Below are 27,434 nucleotides of genomic sequence, written 5' to 3'. Positions count from 1 at the left end.
TGCAAACAAAATGTGGCAAAGCAAAACTTTGAGCAGAGCTCACCTGTTTACAGAGTGGGAACTGGTTAAAGATGTTGCACTTGCTGAAATTAGCATCCGCATTACTTACATGAACTGCTGCTCCTTCTATAACGTAGACTGTGCACGTGCAGACTACTTCCAAAATGATGGTAAATGACATCTCATTACATTGGGCAGTTGCTGTAATTACCCCTTCCCAGAGTGTGCCCCTTTGCTTTACAGTCTCTCCATTTTAACACAAATTCCCTCTGCTAGTTTAATTTCTCCGGTACATATTTATCTCAGCTATTGTGTGTAGTGTGCACATGGCAGTCTAGCTTCACATACGGTGGCTGACACTTCGGCAAGAAAATAGAAGAGGCTCTCCCTGATCAAATTTTTTTTCTTTTTCCCCCCCAGTTAAAAGGATAAAAACACTTTACCTAGCTATTATATAAGGGATAGGATTACTGGACTGTCTGTAGAATGGGCCAGCTCTTGCGAGATTATTGTTCATATAGCTCTGTTTTCTAGCCTCAGGAACTAGGGGATATATGTTTGACACTACCATTACTTCAAGGGCAGGAACCAATGATAGGCCTAAAACTGGGACTAGTTAGTGGTAATGTCTTTTATATGTGCTTGTTCTGGATACTGAGGGATGCTTGATCTAATTTGGGAGGCTTCAGCTGATGTAAATATTGTACTTTGAGAACAAAGACCCATGATATGAAATGGCTAGGCAAATCTTCGAGAGACCAAGTGGTTTCTGAACATCCTGCTGATGACCATTGTCGCACAAAATGCTTCCAGTGGGTGACAGAGCACTGGTCTGTGCCATTCCCAGCTAATAAAAACACTTCTTTTTATTTGGAGAAGTAGTAGTATATCTTCTGTCCTTTTGGGAGTCTTCTTGTAGCACCTGAGATAAAAGATGTCCTAATTACCAGAAGCCCTTTTATCTAGTACTTTATAGTGTTTTCTTTTCCCACTATGTTCATCTTAACATTTCTGACATCTCATCCTCTCTTAGACACTCTCAGAGCCCTTCGCATTAATTTCTAGCCTCAGGCTTCTTTCTAGCTTGCTTTTATTGCAAGATGAATCCTTTGACTGCATCCCAGATTTACTAATCTCTCATCATGATAGTATAGATGGAAGAATGCCCTGCAATAATTCACTTGTCAGCAAAGAAGGCTCACTGCTCAGAGACCCCCCCCCCCCTTTTTCTAACAGCTTCAGCATGTCTGTGAGGGTCCATGTGGGAACATGACACAGAGAAACTGTAGAGTGCAATCAGTATCTGAGTAGTTAGTGTCTTAATTCTCTGTCAGAACTGCCTGTCACATCTGAGGTGTCATTCTGAAGCCTGCCTTTGGCTGAAGCTTATCGTGGGTTGTAATGCAATGTGCCATTTGGTGTGGGTGACTCCAGCTCTTTGGTGTCAGGATGGTCAAGACACAAAGGATCTGGAATAAAAATAAAAGGCGTTACTTCTTAAATGTCCTTGAAAAGACAGATGAGTGGTTTGACTGAGTACCAAGACTAAAAGGTTGTTCTGAGTAGTGGTTCTTGCTCAGAGAATGTGACAGCCGGTGAAGAAGGGCCTGACCCTGGGAAGTGTCCTGGCAGAGAAGGGCATGGCATGGGTCAGACCCTGCTTACAGCTTCTGGGCTTAGAAAATGGAAGGGGAGCAAGAAGAAAATAGGAAAAAAAAAAAAAAAAAAAAAACAGCCCACTGGCTGCGGTATGTACTGTCAGGCAATAGACAATTTTAAAAACTGTCCACTCAAAGTTAACATCACATATTTTCCTAAATAAATTTGATGCAAGTGTCTCCTTTTCTTATGTGGCCTCAGCAATTTTGACGTGGTCCAATAAATCTGGATTTATTGTAGTATCTGACCATAGCCTCCATTTCAGTCCTTCATAATAATTCTCTCTCAGATTAAGTATTTTACAATCTGCTTAACCACACACACCTATCTGCTAATCTGATAGCAGGAACATACTTATTCAGACTCAGGAGAATAATGCATTAATACATGTGTTACAGAATACAGATCAAGAGTCTTGAAACTGGTCTCCTTCTCCCACTGCTTTGGGACTTCACTCTATCCATATTTTTTTCCTTTTTTTCAGATAAAAATTTTATTTGCCTGGACAACATCAGTTCTGAGTCAACTCCTAAATTAAAGGGTTGCTCTGGCCTCATTATTCTGAAGATGTGTGTGAATTCTGACTGTAAGACTTATATTAGAGCTGGACTTATATTAGAGCCAGGAACCTTAAAGATTTCAAACATGTTCTACTATGCAGCTAAATATGTACTTAATATTCTTAGCTCTGTAACTTATATGGTCCCCATGATCTTCAAACATTTGGTATACGTAAAACTCAGTAAGGATAAAATGTAACATATGCATATTATGGAAAGATGTGTTACTGTACTTCTTCACTATTTTCTTGATCAACACTTTTCTGAAACTTCCTGATAATGACTGTCCACACACCAAACCACTGAACAGCTTCTAGCAACTCAGCATTGAGTTCCATTTCTTTTATTATCCTGCTCTGAGATGTAAAATAGTCAACATAGTAGCATCAGACCACCATTTTCATCTTAGGTCCTTTTCACTTCAGGGTTTGAATACTGGAATTCAGGAGTATCAGGAAACTATTTCTAGCTTTTGAGAAAAAGGATAGCAGGTTACTTTCTGGGTTTTTTTAGCACTTTCAAAACCTCATTGCTGATGATTTCTCAGGGTTTTTTGGTCTGTTGACATTTTGTTCTTTTCTTTCATCCTGCAGTCTGTATTTTTGTGTATATAGGTCTATATGAAGAAAAAATGTTTTTTACAAAGAGAGGTTAAAAGTAGTTCTTCTAAAATGTTTTAAGACTACCCGGACATGTAAGAAACAGTATTCTTACAATATAAATACCAAAAATATACACAATAGAGATAAAGTAAGGTATGAAATCCACTGATTTGATTTCAATTTCTATGTATATGTATATATATAATCAGTGCACACTCATATCTCTAACTCTGTCTACAGATGTAGAATAGCACATACTTAATACAAACCATATGCGTAATAAAGGTATGTGTTATATGTATATGATATCATATGCATTCTTATTTACACACATGCACACAAACACGTGCACACACACACTTCTCTATGTAATGTTATAATAATGTCTCTAATGCTGTAAGGATTCAAGGTCAAAATGAAGTATAAAGAATAATCTTGAAAAAAATTACTTAAAATTGCTAGTTTCATCATGTATTTCTTATGTTTAAGTCTGACTTTGTAGTAAATGTTCTTAATTCATTCTAGGATGACTATACATGAAACAAGACTATCTGACTGATTGTCACATCATATTCCTTCTGCAAAATTAATTCCAGAGCTCAGATAATTTCTTCAGAATTTTCGTTAAGACTATTTTGTAAGTCTGGAATATTTTAACTTACAATTTTATCTCAATTTCCAGCATTAATGTAGCTACAAATACTACATTAGGAAAAGAGCATCAGATTTCAAGACTTCATTAAAATAGATTTCTGAACACAAGAGTAAAATCTGCATTTTAAAATATGCGAAAAGTCTCAAACACAAAACTGACAGCTAACACTAAAGTAATGAGTCACAGTGAAGATTTGAAAATTTGAGAAATGAACTGATGCATCTTCATGAGAAGGTAGTCAAAAGAAAATTCAGGAATTGTGAATTTTTCCTGGAGTCAGACTGACAGCTGCTGTTCAAAAGAGTGAGATAAAAGCTTGTTTTTTTGGTGCTAGTGTTGCCATTAACAACAAGGATCTTCAGTATTCACCTCTGTTTTTCTGTCCATGAAGACTGAATGCTTGATCCAGAGCATGCTGTTATTAGTAGAGATATTTTTCAGTCGAGTTTTATTTTAGATCATTATTAGCATAAGACTTTGTGATGGGTCCAGACAAAAACTTAAGTAAGCTAAGCATCTTTCATTCAATTGCAGACTACTTTTTATAAATACTATTTATGTAATTTTGACTACTTTTTATAAATACTATTTATGTAATTTCTCATGTATGTACATATATATGTACAAAGGAAACTCTTTAAGCCTTTCTTTACAAGCTCTTCTGAGCTGTCTTCTGGCTTTCTAAGAAACTTACTAAATTATCTTTTTTACCAGCCCAGCAGAGGAGTAAAGCAAGACAAAGGCTGTAAATCGTTGGTAAATCAATCAGTTAGTTTCAGAGTATTACTGTGTCAAACATTAACCTAGTTTAAGTATGGCACATTGATTTATTCCTCTGTATAGTCAAAGTTGTTAGCAAGTTAACCAAGACATTATTAGATTATTTATTTTCACTCATTCCGTTTAGGTCTCCCATGTGTTATTTTATAATCCCATGGGTGTGAGAGGAATTTAAATCTAATTGTGGCTTATTTAGTTTGTTTACAGAGCGAACATAACATTTCTCATTACGTATTTAAGAAGTTACTGCTCTGTGAAAATCAAAATTTATGCCAACCAAGTTTAAATGCCAAAGAAGTTTAAAAGAAATTTCAAAATTATTCCCTGCAGTATGTTATATCCCAAATATATAATGAAAAACATATTTTTCATTTACATTTTTATGGAAATAAAAAATAATTTTATCTTCTAAGGCCAAATTCTGATGTCATCCATGCAACCTGTAAGCTTCATAAAGGTAATATACATATAATTAATAACAGGATTTTTTCTGAAGTTTTCTCTCACATATACATATATATATAATGAAAAAAAGTGTGTATGTTTGTAAGTATGTAACTAGAACATGTCATTTGAGATGAAAAGGTATTGCTGATAAGTTTTGTAGAGAAGTATGTATACAATTTCCATTTTTTATTAGCTGGCTTATACTTTCAAAATAAGCTTGCATGATTGCAGCTGCAGATTTACTCTTCTGAACTGCCCTTGGCTTGCTTCTGGAAAACACCCTTTTAGAGGTAAGTGCTTCCCTGAATATGGATATTTCCTTGAACTTGTGAGCACCAATATCACTACTTAGGCATCTTATTACATGACAGTGAGTATGTATATGTGTGTGTGTGTGTGTGTGTATGTATATGTGTGTATGTATACACACACACACACACACACTCTCACTGTCACGTGTATATATGTGTATATATAATTATGGTGTATGTATATGTATGTATGTATGGTATGGATAAGATGTGCATGTGTATATATGTGTGTATCGATATATGTAAAAGTAAATAGGTGAATGCTTAATTGCTCTTCTAATTAATTACAGAAAACAGTGTATGAGACTTTTAAGGATGGCAAAATCGTCTTAGTGAAAAGCAGGCTCATTCATAAATCAATCTTTGTTAACTTTCATGTGATTTTTTTGAGGAATGAGATGTTTTCTCTCAGTGTAAATAAGCAAGGGCAAGTATCAGAGTGTGAGCTAATACTGATGGTACTTCTCAGCAGTTAGACAAGAAGCCTATACTTTACTGCTCTATTACTACCTTATTTATTTCTGTTCAAAATGAAGGGAAGATCTGAATAGTATGAAGTGTCTCTAGAAGGTTTTTATCCAGGTGCAGATGGTCTCTTTCTATGTATAACTGCAAGAAAGCTACATACCTGTTCTGCTCTACTCAATCCCTCTTCCAAGACAAAGGGTTGAAAGACGTATTTCTGTCTGGACTACAACATGGAGCACAGTAGAAATTCTGGAGATTGTGAGAGTTTCTGCAGAAACCTGCACAGGCTGCCTTGCTTCAAACAAGGTGCAGGACGCTGTGGGATACCTTGTCCCTTTGGGCATACAGGGACAGGGATAAGCATGCTTTCAATGTATCTAAGAATCCACTGTCATATGTACTATGCATTTTGTCTTGGGCTTCTTACAGATGTACGTTAAGATCTAACCCTGTAAACAGCAAATGTGAAGGCAGCACACTTTTGGAAAGACTCAGGCAATTCACTCATTGGGTTTAAAAAGAGTTTTTTTAAATGTTACTTCTTTGAAGCCACAGACATCTTTTTAATGCCTTTTTAAAAAACCTAACTACTGTGTTCAGATTTCCTTGATTTTTCAAAGACTTTTCTTTTTAAAAAAAGAGCTTGGGCAAATGGCAGAGACGTTTGTTTCATCAGGACTTTTTGTGAGGGTCTGACAAGGCTCAGTCTGTCATCAACACTCTAAAAAGAAAGAGGGTCTTGAAGAAAGCCATTCTTATGCATTCTTTTGTATCCTGAGCCAGGAAAGTTTTAACTCAGATGCTAGTCTTAATCTTTTCACTGATGTAGTCTAATGAGTTTGCTAGTCTAACCTAAACTAAACAGTCAGGATCCTAGTCTCTGGCAGAAAGGCCAGCTGGCATGAAATGGCCTGTGTCCATACAATTAAACTCTGTTAGCCTCCAAAACAGTGGCTACAAGCAAAATAATTATGAGGAATGGTCCTTTCCATGTGCTCATTCCTTGCTCAGAAGTTGTTTTGGAGAATGATAGTTGGCTTAATCAAGAGCCTGCAAGGACTCTTCTATCAGTAGATGATCAAGTCAGAAGACTCAAATCTGAGCTCTTGCATAGGTTAATTTACTAGTATGGACATGGCTACAGTACTACACAGACAAAATACAATATTGTCATTAAAACTAATTTACAAAATAGTGAGTTCTAAAAAGATGTAATTTCAGTAAAATTTCAAAAACTATCGAAGTTGATGATGGAATTGGAAGGAGGCAAGCTGTTATGTTGTTTTTTAAGGTGGGAGTGTGTTTCAACACTTATCTCTTTGACTAAGAAAACTCTTTATTTTTCCTCTGAGGGTGTTGAATGATCGTTTTACTTGCAACAATGGGATGTTAGTGTGTAGAAAGTATTTTTGCCAAGAACTATAAAAGCTGTGTAAATGCAAAGCATGATTATTTCTGAATAATCTGTACTCCAATCCTGTCTTGTAGTTTCTTAGATCTTTCACATTTGTCCACTCTATTTTAGGAAACTATCTGAAAAAATGTTATAAAAAGCAACAGCACAGAACATTTTTTCTAAAGGAAAGCTGTGTGGAATTTAACTTAATTAAATCAACTGCATAGTTGCTTGTAAAATATGGATTTGTTTCCAAATGATGAGTTTCAGAGAAAGAACCACCCCTCAAAGAAATCAATTATCAGATTAGGGATTTTTTTTTTTTTTAATATCCAGAATATCAGAGACATTCAAAAACTGTTCAGGCCCTGACTGAGTTGTTAAAAAGAAGGCCTCTTGCTATTCTTTATGAAATGCATTTTATGCCTAAGAGGTCAGATTGGATTTCTCTAAGTGTTGTTAATGAGGCAAAACTGCTAACAATTGCTCTTTGGTTTTTCTTTTAACTTCGAAAATGAGGACAGAATACAGATGAGATGAAGTCACTCTGCAGTATCTCTAATGCAGTTCAGGCAGTAGTGGTAAAAAAAGTTTATCTTCACTTTTGCAGAGGTGACAGAAAATTACCTTGACACTTCTAATGACTGCAGTGTGTGGAGGGAAGACGACAGAATTTCCTGGGTAGCATTTGTCTGGGGAAGATTCACACTTAACCTGCCAGAAGGCCCCGGCAGCTGTGAGTACCACGTCCTTCCAAATTCATTCTCTCTTGCTGTACTGGGATGTAAAATGTGTGCAAAAGTGCTTTAGAGGTGGACTCAAACTCCTTGTAAATAAAAATATTTGTTTTTCAATTTGTTACTCTCCAGTGGTAGTTTAGTTTCACTTCCCCCTGTTCATTTAGAGGCAAAACAATTTCTTCAGTAAAGCTATTGTCCTGAATCCCACTCCTTTCTTCAGACAAGCTAAATATCAAAATAGGGGTTGTACCATCTTGGTGAAAATGCAACAGGGGTGAGTAAGGTTAAAATAGTAATCTCAACAGAGAGATGCACCATTGGGTCAGATTTGCCTGGGACTCCAGCTGACTATGACCTAGTGACAAATTTTATGGGTTTTGAAATTTCTCTTTCTACGTCTTCCTTTATACAATGATAATCTTGAAGCTTGGTTGATAAGTGCAGATCTAGATTATATCAGAAGATTAAAGTGTAATGTAAAGAGAAGAGACATTTTATTTTAAATATATTTTTTTAATTTCTTCAGGGCCATGAAACTTTGAATCTCCTCCCAGAGTAGTAATGGTTTTCAGAGTCCAATCTTTGAGTTACTGGATATGAACTCATCTCTGTTTCTTTGGATTGAAAACCAGCAGAGGACTCTCTGGGTTCAGGTATGAATGTGGGTAGATTTTTCACAAGCATATTCTGTTTGATTTACTCCCACTGAGGAGATGGTTCTTTAGCTTTGGGGTTACCTCCCGGAATTGTTATTTGTGTTCGTATTTTACACTTAGCCACACACTTAATAAACTGCAGGAGCTATTATGTACAACATCTAACATTTGCTGTTTTTATGAAGATTTTTACTGGAAGAGAGAATTTGTACCTTTAAATTTTTTTAAATCTTTTTTAAAGAGGTGATCAAAATTTTGTATGGTAACAAAAACAAGGGATGCATCCAGTTTTCATGCATCATACATCTAACAAGTGAACTAAAACTAAAGATGAATTTGACCTCTTACCTAGAAATGTTTATAGACATAACAACTTTCTTATAGTCATTTTAATTGGTACTCTTTCCTTTTAGAAGAAAGCATTTATAAAACTCTGATCCCTTTTCCTTGTGAAATCCTATACAGTGTACTTGGCAGGACTCTGAAGGGTGACCTAGAATATAGGCTTGTTTTTGAGAATGTTATAGTGCCAGATTACTTGTGTATATAGCCAATTTGGAGAGCTGCTCTGGCACTTGAAGAGGAGGTTTACCTTTAACCTAAAAGGGAACAGATTTGGGCCTTTCAGAACTGGTGCATACAGCAAATATCATCATAGTACATTTAAGCAGAAGTTAATGTAGATGTGCATTTATTTTCAAGTTATATTCTTCAGAATAATGGCACACAACATACTTCAGAGATGCTATCAAAATCTTTGGCCCTTGGACTGTAAGCTGATCTATTTAAAAGCATCCATGACTTCTCAGTTACTTTATATAACTCTGTAAATGCTGTCAACCCTTTCTACCACTGAAGAGCACCTTTGCCTGACTATTAGAATGCAGCCAGTTTCTGCTGCAAAAAAGGCATGAGAAAAGATTCCTGAAAGTTTTAAAGCCAATTTCTGTAATCAGACACAAAAGTCTAAAGTGATGGAAACTGTACCTTGTACCACCCATGACTTACTAGGGTTGCAAATTATGCTATTTGATACTGTGTTGCATTGAACTATGCAGTGGATTAGTGTATGTTTATGCTTTACCCATATTTTGTTTTCCCTGCCACCCTTTTACCATTTGCCCTGGGATGTCAGACCTCTTGTGCTCGGCTGTAAATATTTGACCTCTCGTTCTCTCAGTTGTCTGTTTTGTCCTGCTGAGGCTTTTCCTCTTCTCATAAACGTCAGCTGGGTAGATGTGAGGCCATTGAATGATAGCCTGTCATGAGCCGCTCCCCAGGCTGAGCTGAACAGCACTGTCCCTCAGCAGGTGACATCCTGGCAGAGCAGCCAGCGTGACAGGTTTGGGCCCCAGGGGATTTCCTTCTTGTCACTCTGAAGGAACAAGGTCCTTTTGTAGCTGGCTCTTACCAGGCGAGGGATCAAGGGATCGGTAAACAAGCCTGACTGCATAGCACCTTGCCTGGCTGGCATTAAAGATTCAATTTACAATCTGCTCATGATCCAAGATTTCAGACTTTGTTCTCCCCAGATGACAGAAGTACAACACTTCCAAACTTTGAGGAATATTAAGAATCTTTCATTTCCCCCATGTATTCACCTCTGTTGCATCGCAAGATTTTTTGACCTTTAAAAATAAGACTGAAAATAATAGGCCAATAGCCTAGAGGACTTCTGAAATACGTATGTATATTCATTCTGCTTTGGATAATGAAACAGTCTGAAGAAGAATAAGGGTAAAGGTTCAGATAGTTTCTTACCAGTTTGAGACATTAGCTCAATTTCAGGAAGAGTATAATCTACAGTAAATAACTTAAATAAAGATACAGTATCATACAGCCATTTGAAATGGCATTTTCATTATTACTGCAGCACATAGGTTAGGTCACAGATCCAGAAGATATACAATCAAACAGAAACTCATTCTAACTAGTACACACAGTTTAAAATAAATAAATAAAGCAAAAACCCCTCAGAAAAAAACAAAAAAAAAAGATTTATTTCTTTTAATAGCATTTGGTATTTAACAGTGTAACTTTGGCTGAATTAACCTTTAAATGATCAAGACCAATTTAGCCCTTACATGACTCTCTCCATTACTTCCATTGCCTACGAAGAATAAGAGCCCCATGATAAGTGCTGATGAAGGGTCAGGACTTATGAGGCCTTAGAGAACATCCTTCTATAGATAGTCCGCTGATTTAGTTAAATGGTTTGTCTGGACAAGGTTTTACAGTTCTATTGCAAGGGTAACTTCTGGGATATTTTACTTATATAATATTCTCAACACCTCCTTCCAGACTATCTTTAATTCCCAAGAGCAGAGAGATACTATTATTTCTTCCATTACAGTGACTCTGTGACTTTCCTTAAAATGTAACAGGCCCAGTGCTCTAAGTGCACTTGCTTTGCTTCCTTCGGTGAATAACTGAGGGACCATATTTGCTTTTGTTTATATAAGCTGATTATCTTCAGTAAGACTCATTTCCTCCAGTGAAAATACAAGCCTGGAACACACAATAAAGTTGGTTGTCCTGTTGTCAATTAGATGCCAGGCCTGTTATTATAAATTCTTATTACCAGCCTATCTCTAGCCACTGGTGAGGGTTCCTGGCATAAACCATTTGGGCTTTTTACTTTTAATTTTTACCAGCGAGTTGATCTGCATTGCTGCTATGTGAGAGCCGCATCTCTCATGCCCTAAATGAGAAGGGGAGTATAGTTTGAGCACTTTGTCAGCCACATTACTGGGGTATCTTTCACTTCACTTATCTGAAGGGAGCAATAAAAATTTCTGTGTGTCAGACATACTGTATTTTATCATAAAGTAATCTCTTAGCCTTCTGTCACAGTGCAGGAAATGAGGTCGTAGACATTTGGTGTACCATGGTGGCAGGATTTGCATGATCTCCAAAGACTTTCTTAGACTATTTGTACATAGGATTCTATTGCAAATTGACAGTTAAATTAGCTGTAAGCAGGCATATGCATTCTTCACTGAACAGAGACACTGAAAACTGCAAGTAGAAAATTGTCTTGAAAACAAATGTTGTGTTACAGCATTCGGTGAAAGCCTTCCTACAGCTGATGCCATACAAGTGAGACTTCAGAAACATTGTTTAAACAGTAGTTATGTTACGATTGTTTAACAAAAAAGGTTGTTAAATATTTCTGTTAAATGCAAAGTCACTTTGCATAATAAAGGGAAGTGCAGATACAGACCAATTCATTTTTATGTAGCTAGGGAAAATTATTAAGATTAGAACTTTGGAAGATGGCAAATTCATGAGAAAAACCCTGCATCTAAGTGAAATGCATTTTGGTATGTAGTTCTTAGTGTTTTATGAATGTGGCAACAGAAATTCACATTATGAAGAAGTCTATCAGTAAATTATATATTTCTACATTTCTGCAATTTATGTTTCTACTGCAAGGTTCACTTGGTTATCAAATCAACGAATCTAAAATAAATCACGAGGCTTAGTTGATTCACTTCACTTATTATAAGGTGTCAAAGATTTTTTTATGATAAGCAAAAGGTACTTTGTTGGTTTCATCTTGTTGCAACATATTTGATAAATTCTAATAAATATAAAAATGATGCTCTATACAAAATGCGTTTGCCAGTGTTTTGAACTAACTTTAGAAATTATTAGCTTGAGGTAATAGATAAAAGTTGCTGATTAGGCTTAGGAATCAGATAATCATCATCTATTTGGGCCTTGCTCTACTATTAGATCAAAGTCAGCATGAAAAACAAAAACACAAGAAAAAGGCATTTGACCATGAGACCTGAATGTGCATTTTTTTAATGCCACCTGAGGAAATTCTAGGTGTCAGTAATCTGGAGGCACTTTTGTAGTTTTTTCTGATTTGATTTCTTCCATCAGTATAGGATTTTTTTAACTTCATGGCTGCTTTCATGTCAATTAGCCAGAAGAGAAGATTAAATGGACATGCAGCTACATATACAAATATTTCTTAATTCTTTCCATCTGTGAACCTTACTCCAGGACTGAATGGGAAACATGGATCAGGAAAGTTAGAAAAAAACAGTTTCTTCAGTTTGCAGAAAACTAAGCATTCTACAGTCATGCTTTAAATTTTACACAAGAAAGAAAAGAGAGTTCCATATTGTAGAAGGGTAATTTTGCTGAAAGCTGTATTCAGCGCTAAAATGTCAAAATGCCTTTTGAGGCACAGCCGCAGTTCCATCAGGGAGAAGAAAAACAGCATTTTCAGTGAGGAGCTGTGGTCAAAATGGAAAACATTAATAACAGACTGAATTTATAAACACCTCAGTTATTACATGAAGTTAATCACAAGTTATAGGTATTTTTGCTCACAACTCCAGCAGCTTGTGTGCAAATTATAACCCTTCCTCCCAAAAGTTCTTCCTGGACTCTCTGAAATGATCAAAATAAAAATACAAATAAAGAAAACAAAAGCTTGTAAAGGTTCAGAAAAATACTCTGAAAGACTAAATATAGGGCTCCATAGAGAAGTCTTGTATGCTAGCATTAGGACAGAAGTTTGGATTTCAGGTGAAATTTAACCATCATGTTCTGTTCTTTTGTGGTAGACCTGAACATCGGGCGTGGACTTGAACCTTGGTTACAAGCACGGACTATAATGTCTGCTGGATGGTATGGGGGAGTGAGCCCATAATTCTGAGTTAAAGGCCACTATCTCATTTAATTGGATCAGCCTTCTCATATAAATCAAAGAACTCTAAGGCTTATTCTTATTTAGTGCTGTATCAATTATGCTAATGACTGAAAAATCACCTGGAGATCATTGGAGTTCATAACCTCGGTTCTCCCAGCACGTTACAGCTGCAATCATATGAGCTTGGAAAAGTGACAGCAAATGTTTCCCAGAAGATTTTTCCAGATCAGTTACATAAGGGTGATATCTTGCCAACTGTGTGAAGTAGCATAGTCCTTTAAACTGGTAGAGCTGCAAAAAATTAACTGGAACACAGTGAAGAATCACAACAAACTGATTTTTCCCTTTGGCTTTTGAGGGACCCACCATAACAGGTGAAAGAAAAGGCTAACTATCTCTTGAACAAATTTCACGTTAAAAAAAACAACTTTCTCAGTCCACTGGTTGAGAGATCCTGATCCACCCACTAAAATTGCTTACTGTCAGTGGAAATTAAAAATCTGAAAGCGATGCAGAACACAATGTTTGCCACAGTGTATCATTTACAAAGCAACGTTGTCCTTCCAAGTAAAGACTGGCAGCCACAGAGTTAGCCATCCAGTGGAGTGCCTGTTAAAGCTATCTCTTAAGACTAAATATGCACAGACATCCTGAAGAATAAGCAGCCTATTCAGAGGTGGATTTGCTGCACCATGTGTACTTGATTAATTATTATTATTCATGTTTTAATTGTTATTATTTTACAGTGCCCAAGAGGAATGTAGGTTTTTTGTCATCTGTTAAAGACACAATTTAGAAGAACAAGGCTCAAAGGAGCAGGAGAGGCAGATGGCATACTGGCAGTTAAATATATAAAACACTCATCTCAAGTCCTTCCAGCAAACAAAATAGGGGTTTTTTTTTTCTTTTTTCCTTTCAGGCAAATAGTTTATTTGAAGATGAGTTTGCTGCAGTAGAGAGGAACATGATCAGGTCTCTCAAGAGTTTTGACATTCGGAAAAAAACAAGGAACTAAATGATTTTGTTTGAGTCAAAACCATTTATTCATATGTTCTTGCCATAAAGAAACCTCCACTGACTTCTAAACCAAATAATGTGTGCCATGTGTCCAGCTTCTCTCTTCTGCCTGTCACATTTCCATTTAACCTTATTAACTGGGTTAGTAGAAAAATAGTGGTTTAATGTAACACAGGCAGCGACCTGCAAGATGACCTATGCAGATCAGATGAAGAATATCAATTTCGAAGTTGATTAGGGGTGGGAATAGCACCACTACTGCTAATAAAAGCTAGAATTCTTTATAGATCACACCCTTCGCAACAAAGCAGTGGCCTTCCAAGGTACCAGGAGCTGATCTGAACTGCAGGTGAGAGTGCAAGTGCTCACATACCAGAAGGAAAAAAAAGTTTAGTTTACTGAAAGGGCAAACAGTAAGGCTATCACAGGCAGATAGGATTACTTGTTTAAATGGCATTTTGAGTCACGAAGCAGCTGGACTTGCATAGGCAAATACTACTTAGAAATGAGTATTATGCTCTGTAAATATGGTGATATATGGGATTGAAAAGATTTAAAGACCAAAAAGATATTGCAGAGTTTTCCAGTTTTAACTATCTGTTGTAAAAATGTGCAAACTGGGATCATTTAAATGAAATTACATTACAATTCACCAGTGTTCTATGAATAAAAATAGTCCTGAAATTGTATACAAGATATTTTGAGTATACTTGAGCTCCTAGCTGTGGGCTAAATTCTGCCAGTTTGTATGTTAAAAACTTTTACAACACTTGCATTTCCCGGGTGGAATACTTGAAGACCCTGCTAAGATACACGCTGCAGTGCTTTTTTCAAGAAAACATTATTATAGCTATGTTTGTATGGTCTGCTTCTTATCTGTCTCAAGCACCTATACATAGAAGATACCTTCTCCTTCCCAGTTCTAAGACGATATCATGCAGACAGGTGAAAGCGCCGCCTCTCGCACTCTCCTCCTTCTGTCTGTGCGCTCATGGAGCAAGGCCAGTCACTCTCAAGAGCACATTTTCTTACTAGCCTCCAGTGAGATCGGTAGACCTGGTTAAAACATCTTTTTTATCCTGTGTCTTCTGTGTTTCAGATATTTTGAAAAAAAAAAAATTATGAGTCCTGCCACACTTTCCAGCCACTTTATAGAATGACTGAAAGTTTTAAAATATTCTAAAATGTAAAAAGAAATAGCTTGTTTCAGAAAAATAAATCAGTTGTGTCTTTTCTAAGCAATTCAGTGGTCCCGGCAATGGGAAGTATATGTGCTATACGAGAGAGTAGAAACTATTACTAGTAAAATGATTAGTTTGTAAGTCCCCACAAAAAGAAACTAATTTTGTCAGTTCCCCCGTCTTTCTTTTTTCGAAGGAGTCAAAAGCACAATTAGCCTTGCAGAAGCATAACTAAACACTTACGCTTAGGTTTTATGTAGAATCACCAGTAGAAACTCGGTTCATCACAGTTCCCTAGGTCCTATAGTCCCTTCCATAAATTCATCAGCACCATTTGAAAATTAGCATACATTTTGCCCAAATCACTTCTATGCCCAAGCTATTCCATTAACTCTCAGTTTGTTGATGTACTGATGTTACAGTTTAGCTCAAATAGCTTGTGTTCTACCCTGGTGTTTATACCTCTGTCAAGTTGTCTCTCAGTCTTCCCTTTGCTAAATGCCAGAGATAATTAAAGGAATTAGTTAGGCAATGAGTTAGTAATATATGATAAAGTAAAAATAAAAGAAACACAAATTCTTAACAAAATTAGTATGCATAGTTTGACTCTGGCTTGTATCAGGCACACAGCCCCAGGAGTGCTCTCTCCCTGACTGGATGCTCTCCAGATGATCGTGTTAGCATTCCATTTTACAGGATCTCACAAGCTGTAAATCTCTGGAGTCTGAGCACAGTGCTAGCACTGTTTCCGGCTCTGGGCTCCAAAACACGCACTCCCAAGTGCACAGGTCACATCTGACACCCTTCCATGGAGTCAGGAGTCTACAGTTCGATGCCTAGGCCCAGAGATGAGTGTAGTCTGCCCTGCTGTGGGAAGGCATAGTATGAATGACAGCATCAAAGGCATATCCATACACTATCATTCCATAATATGTCAATTTAATAACATGATATCAGCTGGAGTCCACAAATGGTGCATAGAAAGACTTCCCAAATTACCTCAGCTTGTAGGAAAATGACATTTGACAGCTTGATAATAATACATGATGATAGGCTAAAGCAAGTTTCTAGACTTAGAACACCCCTAAATGCTAACAAACTTGGGTTGTTAATGAACTTAATTTAAAGTTTGTGAGATCTGCCACACAGATACAAATTTTCCCAGTGAATGGTTTCTGAACATGAATGGAATAACAATTCTCGTTTATCCCAGTACAGTACAAGCTAGTTCCCATATGTTTGCCAATAAAAACAAGAACATTGAATAGCTAAACATATTTGCACCCTGAAAAGGATAAATACAGATGTGCAAATCCTCCACTGGCCCGAGGCTTTTGCTCAGAGAGACCTGAGACAAGATATTCCCTTATTGCACAGAAAATAGAGGAAAAGTGGATTCTTCCTCAGGATTTCTTCTTCCCAGGCTTTGGGAGAATCCTCTGTATATGAATATGAGAAAATGGGGAGGCTCAGAGAAGGATAATCTGATTGCATGATTTGGCCATATACAATCAGTGAGGAAAGGGGATACCCCCTGAGCTTTTATTGCCATCCCATCAAAAGGAAACCTGAAGGAACTGTTGCCAAAGGAGACTCTGATGAGCAGTGGAGTGAAGGGAGGCAGAGAAGATATCCGGGATGTCCGGACATACTGCTTCTCCATACAACAAACCTTTGCCTTCTGTGCACTGCAGTAGATTTTGTAGAGATTTTCATCCTTACAAATGTTATCATGCATATTCCCAATGTCTGCTTCTATACTGAGAAATGTGTCAGAGCCAGGAAACGATCTTTGGCTCAAAAACCAAGAGGTGTAGACTAGCTTGTGTGCACACAGTTGACGGCTATCTTCTTCTAGAGCTGACAAGCCCATAAAATTGCATTGCAATTAGTCCTGAGCTTACTTCTGGGATTTCCCTCTGGCCTAAATATTATCTTTTTTTCTGTTTTTTGGGTTTTTTTTAGTTCAAAGCATCTGAAGTAATATAAGGATATGTAGCAGCGCAGTGGAGTAATATTTTTATAGCATGAAATTGAGGAGTAGTATTGCAATATACCCAGTGGGACACAAGCATCTAGGAGCAAAGAGCTGACGAACTCTACCAAAACTGTTTCTGTCTCATCCATACTGGCTTTTGGGATCAGGACTGGAGTGAGCTATTTCCAGAACCATAAACTGGAGTTATCTTTGAGAGGGCTAGCTGTAGTTGCCCAAAATAGCAAGAGAGCTGAGAAGTAAGCAGTGTGAACTATCAGAGATCCTGTGTTCAGGCTCGCTTCTTGACCCTCTTTTGTTTGGCAGAATAGACATGTCCATTGTACAAAATATCCTGCGTAATAAATACACATAAATACATAAACATAAAATCAGACAAGGTTTTTAAGATCTGATCATCCTTTTCACAATTGGCTCTAAAATGTCTTCAGACTAAAACAAGTTTAGAAGACTAAAACTTCAGAGATTACCTTTCTGTTAAAGTATAAAAGGGATTGTTTTCCAGGACTCTGTGGCTGTGACTCATCTCACCTAACTGTAAATGCCTATAAATAAGCTGTTCTTCTAGATTTTATGTAGTCAATGGGGAAAAATAGTCACTTCTGGGGCACTATTCATATCATCCTAGTGGAGGCATATTGCATATTATTGCAAAGGACTCAAACATTTGTTTATAATGAATCTCTTAGAGGTTCTTCTCTCTCCTGAATTCTATAAAGCAAAGGCCTTTTATGGTATAATATCAGTGAAAGATTATATTTTTAATTAGTACTAAAAAATACTTCCAAGCCTTTCATAATTCGAGCTGGCTGTGTTTTTTGAGATATTTTTGAGATTTTTTTCATAGCATTGTTGATCTGTGCAAACTATTTAAATATGAAGTACATATAATCTTTTGCTAGGAGTGCTGCATGCACTATCTAAGATCAAAAAAACCCCAAACCCTCTGAAAAAAAACCCCCTGTATTAAGGAAGAGCATCTTTTTCAATAAGATATGAATCATTACACATTCAGAAGCTTGTATGGTGTTTGCAGCAAATTCAGTATCATGCATTTTTATTAGCAATTTCATGTAAACAAATTAAATTCTTGGTTTTAGTGAACTGTAGTTGTTCTGTGGTGAAGTGTCATGATTTTCGTAAGAAGACGAAGCACACATGATCGTTCTTTGGGGGATATTTACATATGCAGGTGTGTACACCTACTATACCCCAAAACTTTTTAGAATTATTTGGCAAAAGAATGTGGCAGAGGGGGCTGAAAGCTCAAGGTAGTTGTACAAGCATCATGGCAAAGGTCGCTGGATGGAGGAAAGGGAGACCCTATGTGGTACCAACTCTGGAGAGGAGTGTGAGACTGGGGAAAAGAATACCCTGACTGGCACTTGCCACATAGTAGATACCAGACAATCCTAGTGAGAAATTCAAACTCATATGGAGCCAGGCTTCATTAATTCTGATGAGGTCTACCAAGGCCATGGATCTACAGCAAGTGATGTAATGAAAAAGGACCAATTTCTTGATCTGGTAAATAAACACTGAACTGCTGTGAATGACAGCTCTGTACCTGGATGCTCCAAAAAATGTTTGACCTTTGTAAGAATAGGGGAAGGAGGAGCTCCCGGATGTGAGGTGCATTAGCAATGTCACTTCCAATGTCATGTTGAGTTACCCCAATCCTTGCTTTATCTCATTTGCAACTAAAGCATAAAAGAAGATAACAGTGACTGATCTTCCAGCTCTAGAGGTTGTGCACCCCTTTTCAGTGAAGATGTGCTGAGCTAGTGAGGATTTACTTTTTAAGCTATCTAAAATAAGCTAGCTCATTTTCCCTAGCCTGGGGGATCCCCAACATATTTCACTCAAAATAAGCTTAGACAGTTTAAATGTTGAATCCTGGCTATGCAACTCATTTCAGCTGAATTGTGTGAGCACTGTCAGCAAACTGGCAAGAGAGCATGACAAACAGCTGGGGAACAGCTGGTAAGTGGTGACCCTCTCAACAGAAACATCCATTTGCAGAATGCACCTGTCTGCACTCATGTATGAGTTACAATTACATCTTAAAAAAATTAGTGGGATGTGTACTATGAAATATTTGCTATCTCAGAATTAGGCAACTAGTCATCTAGGCACCTTGAGACATGACACTTCTAAGATATAATGATAATGGAGGTAGATGGTGTGAATTAATTAATTGATTAAGCTGTGTATGAATAAGCCAGATGTAAGTCTGTCTTTCGGTTGCCTATGGACTAAGCAGTCAGTTTAGACTAGGTAACAAATTTTTAGATATTGAAATTAGGTGAGAAATTTCAGCCTTCAGAAATATTCACTATATATCTGGAAATATCTGTAGATGTATAGTTATGGAAGATGTTTTTCCTGAAGAACTTTGAATTTCAAAGAAAATCTCAAACATACCAGAAAGACAGACTATATTTACATCCTCTCTCAGCAAGTGCAGCAAGAATTAAGGAGGCACCACAGTTCAAAGTAATCTCTTACTATTCCCTGACATGAAAAGATAATGGATTAATCATTTCTTGGAGCCTTTACAGTTGCAGTCTTCATTCCAGAGAGATTCTTTAAGGTGATCAGATAAGCATCTTTTCCCATTACATTTTATATACTTGAATCTCTATATCCTGTAGTGATATTTTAAAATATGAATGGAAAAATGTACAATCTCTCATTCCTACTTTAATGTCTATATTTGATTGTGTGTATACACATTCACTGTGGTTGGATCATATATTGTAAGTTTTTAGAACAAAATAATAAAAAAGTTAATATGTCAGATGTTGTAAAGAGTCTATTAATGGTTGCACATTCTCCATTGCATCTAGTAGGGAAATTATTGTAATAAATAAAATTGTTTCAAACTGGAGAAAAAAAGTTATTCACTAGAGTGAGTTCATAGTCAATTTTGAGTTTTTAAAAGTACATATTAAAAATAGATGCAATTTGTCTGTATTTGAGAAGTGACAATAAAATGAAGGATTTTGAGAAAACATTTGTTTTTGTAATGCTATGACCAAAAGATTATTTCAAACCCGGGGTTAAAATAAATGAAATGTCAATCATAAGGAGGGAAAGAATCTTGCCTCCCTATGCAACATTTTGTCCAGCTTTAATGCTCATTCTTGAAAAAAATTGAAATACAATGAAAGTCCAAAGGATGGCCACAAAAAAATTTGAATCCAGAGCAGCTCAGTTTTCCCTTTCATAGAAAGGGAGGCTGAGAGGTGTTATATCTGGTACTGAAGATTTTTTCAAAACTACTGACAAAGAAATAAGAAAACTCAGTCACTGGAAGTTGAAGTTACACAGATTTAAACTTGAAATAAGATGAAGTCTCCTAGCAGTGTCGGAGTAGTCGTGTAACTAAACACTAGAACATTGCATCAAGGGAGATGGTGGACTCACCATTAGGGCCTTCAGAATAACATTTGACATCTTTCGAGGAGAATTTATTTACAAGCAAATTTTTATGTTCGGTATGGTTGCACTTGGATGAGTATATGGAGGGTGAGAGGGAAAGAAGGAAAGGGAAGGTTGTTGGCATAGTCCTTTTGCTTTTAGAATCTGTGGATTTTATCCCCAACCTTCACAAACATTAGGGAAGACCAAGGCATACCTATAGCACCCAACATGCTGATAACACTTTGCTTAAAGCTAACAATTACAATTAAACCTCATGCTCTAAAGCTTAATAATGATTCCCCTCTCCATCTTAAAGTCAGAGATGCATAGATTAATCTTTTTTTTTTTTTTTTTTTTTTTTTCCCTCTGGGGAATGAAATATTAGCCATTGTCAAAGATGAGACAGTTAACAGCATAGCCCCATGCATTGAGAGGTTATGGGGAATTTTGATTTCAGATGCCTGAGTAGTGTTAAATGATTATGGATCATCTGATTTAGGGTTGTGAAGGCTAAAATGTTTTTTGATTGTTTACATCATGGCTCTTGATGAGATTGTCTGAGTACACTTCATTTGTCCTTCAAATGTCCATTACCTTCCTCTTAAAACTTTGGGCAATTACTGGTCTTATCTCCTTCCATTGGTATGAAGCTTAGTCTATCAAATAATGAAATGATTTTGTGAAATTAACTTGTCTGGATATAATAACTTTCTGGATGCAACTGAATGATTTGAGGTGTTCAGCAGGTCTGGCTATAATAATTCTTAAACTCCAGGCAAGCTGGAAGCAAGGGATAAGAAAGTGTAAAATACCATCTGGCTTCCCCATAACTGTTGTTCAAGAAGAAAATTTAAAAAGCCCAAACTTTCTCTTTTCATAGATGAGTAATCTTACCATCTAATCTACCTTGTTATTTCCATACTAGGCTTCTGCAGAGCTGCTGAAAAGAAGTGATGATAGTGCAGCTTCTGCAGCTTTCTCTGAGACATGACATATGAATGACATGAAAATCTCAGGTCCCAGTAATATGGCTTGAACAACGTAAACACCTCACCTCATTTGAAAGAGTCTGTTTCTTGGAGTGAGTGAATTTTTAAGGGAAAAAGATCTTATGGACATTTAAAAATAACCAACATTAGAGGGTTTTTGCCTCTGAATATCTGGGAACTGTGGAAGAAAGAATAATGTACTAGATGGTTTATTTATTGGATCTGGAAAGGCAATATATACCTTCTCCCACAAGCAAAGACTATCATCATGCCTTGATTCTCTTAAGTCAGATTCATTAAGAGAATGAAAGTAATTCAGACTCTTCAGCTGTGATTTTTGAAGTGGTTAATCTCCTTTTCTCTGATGAGAATTGACAAGAAATTAATGGGCTGGCCGAATGGATCCCACTCGATGTAATGTTAGTCAAATCTCTTTCCTCAGTGTTTTTTTCTTTTCTTTTCTTAAAAATCTCTGTCTGTGTTCATGCCCTGTCTGACACACAGGAGTAGACAGGTCTATTTTCAGGCAAGTGTCAGATCATGTGATGAAAAATGTTGGAAAGGACAATGACTGGCTGTATGAAAGAAGCAAGCCACTTGCCTGAAAATCAATATTTATCTTTTTCCTTTCCTGGTACCAGAAGATCAGTATTAGAGGGAGGGAGGGAGCTGCAAACTGACAACACAATCTGCTGTATGTGATTACATGCAAGGGGAAAGATCTCTGGAGACAAGGACAGTGTCAGCTTCTCTACCAAACCCAGTATCTGAGTTTATTATTAAAAGCATTCCTTTTGCACTCACTGGGGTTAAGATTTCACCGTAACACTCAAGGCCATGCTGGCTGACCCAGTGCTGTTCTAGGAAGTATTATACTCTTTCTGCATTTCTCTCTTGAGACAGGTAGTAAGTTCACATCCTGAAAGAGCACCTAAATCTTTGTGCTTCTAACCTTTTGTCAGAGGCATGGGTGAGAATTTGAGGGTTTTAATCTAATGAAGCAGCCTCTGCACGCTCCCAGCTCCATGTCGTATGTTTAATCCATCGCAGTGAGACAAATGCATTAGCCTTTCAGTGCAAGAAGGCCTCTGCAAGGCTGGAATAATAGGAGACTTAACCACAGCATGACCGTTCCTGTGTGGCCTCAGATGGCTACTTAAGCATGAAGGGGGAGGTTTCCATGCATTTTAAAGAAATTAATGCTGCAGTACTTTTAAATTTATATGCTGAGTGACCTCTCAGATCAGTACATTTATGTATAAATGAGACAGGGTTTACCAATGGGCCAGTCCCCCTTGCCTATTAAATCTATATGAATGTCAATTACAAAATATGCTGGCCACAACACTTATGTGTTAGTATAAAAAAAAAAAAAAGAAAAGGGAAATGGTCATTCCCCCCCCCCCCCCTTTTTTTTTGTGAGGCATTCGGTAGAACCTTCCGTCTGGCAAAAACAATGCATTTAAAGGACCGTAGCAAGGTTACAGCTTAAACTTTCATTTGAATGCCAGACCACTGAGAAGTGAAATAAGTTTCCATACTCCCTGATGACGAAATGTGGTGATACAAGAGTGGTTACTGTCACCGACCGTGGGAATTGGCCCTTTTTTGAACACTGAAGATTCCTCCAATATACAGAATATTAACTACTAAATTATTGCTAAGTGCAGCTGAATTTTAACAAAAATTTTGGAACATAGTGGGGAAATTATTTATTTAGGTACTTACATGAAAGGTATGCATTATTCTTAACTGTAGTGAAGTCAAAGTAAGTTACGCTATGATATTAAAGGTCTGAATTTTCACTCTGTGTTATTAGTTAGCAATATATGTAATTATTAACTAGCAATAGGCACTCTAGCCTCCAAAAAAATGTATTGGCAAACTTTGATTTGGCTAGAAACTTCCAGTTCACTACATGGTGCCTCCAATCTTTGTTATTAATTATCCATGAACATTCACAGAAACACATTATTATTTTTTTGTTCAACGGTGCTTGAAAACTATAAAAGTCACATAAAAGTTCTTTTTAGCAATATATCTCATATGTTCTCAGGCTTTTCATCCATGATGTATATTACTGCTATAGCTTTCACTGAGAGGAATTTATCCTTTAGTATGAATTACATTGGCTCGCTCTCTTAGTTCTGGAAGTTCCCAGATCAAGGCCAGTCTGATGCCTTTTATCCTTGTACCTCATACTCACATAAGAAGCAATAAAAAAGATTTACAGTTACATGTATGTAAGTGATGGACAGCACCTACAATTTGTCTCTAGTCTATTCATTTTTTTCTGCCCCTTTTGCATATAGATAAATGATGCTGGCATTTCTTTAGTGCGAATTATTATCTCTACTTGTCCTAGGCATGTGACCTATAACTTTGTTTAATAATATACAATGCTTAACAATTTAATGAGTTCATTGCTCCCCATTCATTTCAGAACTGATTCTGTATGTTCTAAAAAGACATAGTATGTCACCAGTAATTGGTCTCAGAATGGGTCTGACTGCCAATGCTTGAATAGACTAACATTTTTTGAGAACAGATGGATTTCAATCTTTCCAATATTGAAAGCTGAAAATTAATAGCAGGCTTCTAGTCAAAAATCCTATCTACATAGGGGCAGAATATAGATAAGTAATAATCCCTTTCATACAGACACCAAAAGACTGACATTACTCTATCAACCTAATTAAAGATTGAAAAAATGAAACAATAAACTCAGTTATTTTAAGCTAATTGAACCCAGAACTTGTCATCAGAAACCAATGAGACATGCAGAGCTCTTCTGAAATAGCCATATCCAATTAATTGAATTGCGTATAGACAAGAAAGGGTCAGTCATAAAAATTAGGTAGGTGATGTCAGTTATGTTATAACAAGAAGTCAGAAGGCAACATTTGCCTTGTGCTGGTGATTGATTACCAGTGCTCTCCCCTGCTTCCTGACTAACTTGGAAATACTTTATACTGAGAATCTTACTACATCTAAGCACTCAAGGACAGAAAGACTGTTCTGGAAGAGCTATTACACTGTATGATCCAAAAGATTTCTCATATCAGCAAGACAATATACAAGGAAAAAACACACCGTACAGTCACCTAAAGACATCACCCGTACATGAGATGAACAGATGTATCTAAACATATGCATTATAAATAAAAAAGCCACTTAAAATGTCAAGTTGAATAAGAAAAATGAGAGTTAACTGGATTCTCTTCAACAGTTCAGAGCTCCCACAGCTGGCTTTATGAACCTCAGATAGGGGAGGGAGCAAAGCAGTGTTGAGCAATTCTTGTTAACCGTTTTAACAGGAGCTGCTGTGAGAGTGCTGTTCATTGCACAGAATTAGTCATATCTTATCCTTCTTTATCCCCTCTGAGCCCTTTTTCTCTTATCCACTCGTTAACCCTTACGAAGCTGAACTGTGAGCTGTGTGTGGAAAGAGTGCTGTTCTGCAGTGCCATGAGCAGAGGGGTGCTGGTCCTCAATGGCTACTGTACCAGAAATAATAGATCATGATACTGGCCCTTCAGACAGCTAACACAGCTCTCCACACTGCAGTCTGACTGATTTATACCTGGTGCGCCACTCCTTTCACCCTAAGCAAAGCCTGAGTTAGAAGATATGAGGTTCAGGGCATGGACGCTACTAAGGATGGACTGCTGCTCACCTCCAGGGCACTGAGGGCACCAATGGGCCCTAGTTGCCATGCCTGGCCTCAATGGGACCCCCATGCCCATGGCCCAGGAGCCCCAGTTTGGCTCAGGCCCAGGCCCCCAGTCCCTTCTGGGGCTGTGTTGCAGCTATGTAGAGACCTACACCTGTCTTCTGCCGTTCCTGACTTGTTGGCCGGACCTCCTGGGTGGACCATGGACCTGACTGCTACTCTGAATTCATCTAATGGTGACTGGACAGTTGGCAGAGCCTGTTATTGACCGCAGCCCTGCCCTGATGCCTTACCTGGGTGCCATGGGGCTGTGCTCTTCTTGGCAAGGGCACCCCCCTGCCAGTGCTGCAGGCACTGCAGCTCTCGGCTCATCCTCCCCACTGAGGCAGCCCCACTCCTTAATGCTCTGGGGGATCTGCAGCACAAGGGACATGGCTCTGCCACAGCTGGCATGACCCAGTGCATCATCTGTTGCTGAACAACAGCAAAAAGTTCTTTGAATACCAGTCTACTGAATGAATTAAAAATAGATGATAATAACAATGTTGTAGCTGTGAAACAGTCTAGTATTTCTAGTTCATCCATGCTAAAAGAATGAAAACTAAGTAGTCTGTAAAACTCTGTCGTCTTCCTTATAAAAGCAACAGAACGAAGGTAGGAAGTGGTCTTCCCTAATTCATAACTAATAATAGAGTTGGATCTGCTTAGAGAAAAGCTTGTAGGCCACCCAGGTGTGGGCTCTTAAGAAAGAACTGTCTCCCTCTCTCTGAAGAGACCCCTGTCTAGGGCAGGACAATAGCTCATCTGTTCACAGCTGTCCTAATTAAAACTGTTCTCTGTAATCAAATGGGAGAGAGAGTCAGGTTTCGAAGGCCATACAGCTCCTCAAAGCAGAATCACTGTTCCAGATACCTATGACTTTCTGTGGCTGAATATGGGGCCTAACTTCCATAGTAGTCCAGGATACTTCTGATTGATAGCTCCACTCAGTATCTAAAAACAGTCAGAATGGATATGACCAGATGCATTCACTAAAAATTCAGCAGATGATTGTGTTTGCTTTTAAACGGAAAAGGATTGATGCTCTAATTAACAATAATACTTATCACTTTTGTAACAACATGTCTCTTTTCCTCATCTCTTCTCTTTTGACCATACTCACATAAAGACCCCAGTTCAGTAAATAACTACGTCTTTTCCTCAGTTTCATTGCCATTGCTATCTATCTAAATTTCTTTTATTTTCGGAGCCATTAGTATAACTTTTTTTCCAATCTATTCTTTTAGGAAGAACATATGCTGGTCTATGGCTGGCTTGGAAGTGGAAACATTTCTATTATTAATGCACCAATATGTACTACCACTACCAACTACTGACTAATGTTAAAAAATTCCTAAGAATTCATTAAAATTCATTAAAACCATGTGTCCCTGGCCTTCAGTGTAAACCTAAAGGGAAGCATGACACCCTTGCCATTTGAGAAATGATCGTCTGGAGAAAGGCCAGAAAGACAAAGGCTTTCCTTCATTACTAAAGTGCTCTGGAAATTCTACCTACTTATTGGTGTTTCCACAGAATTTCTCCAGGGCAATTCTGGATGAAAAACACTACATAAGATTGAAAAGTAGGTGAAGGAGCCTAAATCTATTTTTGTTCTTGGCTGTGGTGTTAATTTAAACTCTTAAAATGTTTCCATTTCAATTTCTATTTTGTTTTCCACTTTAATGTGACCTTGGCTTTCCATACAAATATTACAAAACTAGATTGAATTTCAGCTATATAGTTATTATTTTGTGCAGTCTTTTAGGGATTATCCTTACAGGAACAAGATTCTTGCAGATTTTATCTGCATTTTCCCTTCACCTTATGTAAAAACATCATTTCAAATAATATGATTTAAATTTGTTTAGAAGAAATAAATGGAACACAATCATCCATTCTTTGTAATTTGAAACTGAATGATTTTTTTTTTCCAGCCACTAGGCATCACACATGGAATTGAGCAATATATTTATTTTCCCAAGCCAGTGGACAGTATTCTCAAGAGTCTCATAGTCAGAAAAAATGGTTCCTTCATGTAGTTAGAACAAAAAGATCTTGGCTTTTCCCTAATAATCTGCAGATTCCATTTTGGTCTCTTAGAGCAGTTTTCATACCATCCTATGTTATATCAGAAACCAGCCCAAAATTTTAGTGAATATTGAATGTG

The 27,434-nt window shown here is 37.3% G+C and overlaps 1 long non-coding RNA gene across 12 annotated transcripts in view; it reads left to right on the top strand.

The window, feature by feature from the left end:
* The window catches only part of LOC112989574 (uncharacterized), a 76,061-nt gene that overhangs the window by 33,079 nt on the left and 15,548 nt on the right, over positions 1-27,434 (top strand). For 8 of the 12 annotated variants that reach the window (XR_010385825.1, XR_010385837.1, XR_010385839.1 and 5 more), the window contains 3 exons: positions 7,489-7,614; positions 8,145-8,271; positions 12,858-19,937. This is a non-coding gene — a long non-coding RNA (uncharacterized LOC112989574). Of the gene's footprint in view, positions 1-2,143; positions 5,789-7,488; positions 7,615-8,144; positions 8,272-12,857; positions 20,152-27,434 lie in introns of those variants that run through there. The other 4 variants (XR_010385824.1, XR_010385822.1, XR_010385838.1 and 1 more) reach the window with 3 other exon arrangements.

This window comes from Dromaius novaehollandiae, chromosome 1, assembly GCF_036370855.1.
Source record: "Dromaius novaehollandiae isolate bDroNov1 chromosome 1, bDroNov1.hap1, whole genome shotgun sequence".
NCBI lineage: Eukaryota > Metazoa > Chordata > Aves > Casuariiformes > Dromaiidae > Dromaius > Dromaius novaehollandiae.
Note: the sequence above shows the minus strand (reverse complement) of the source record. Positions and strands in the feature narration are given on the sequence as shown.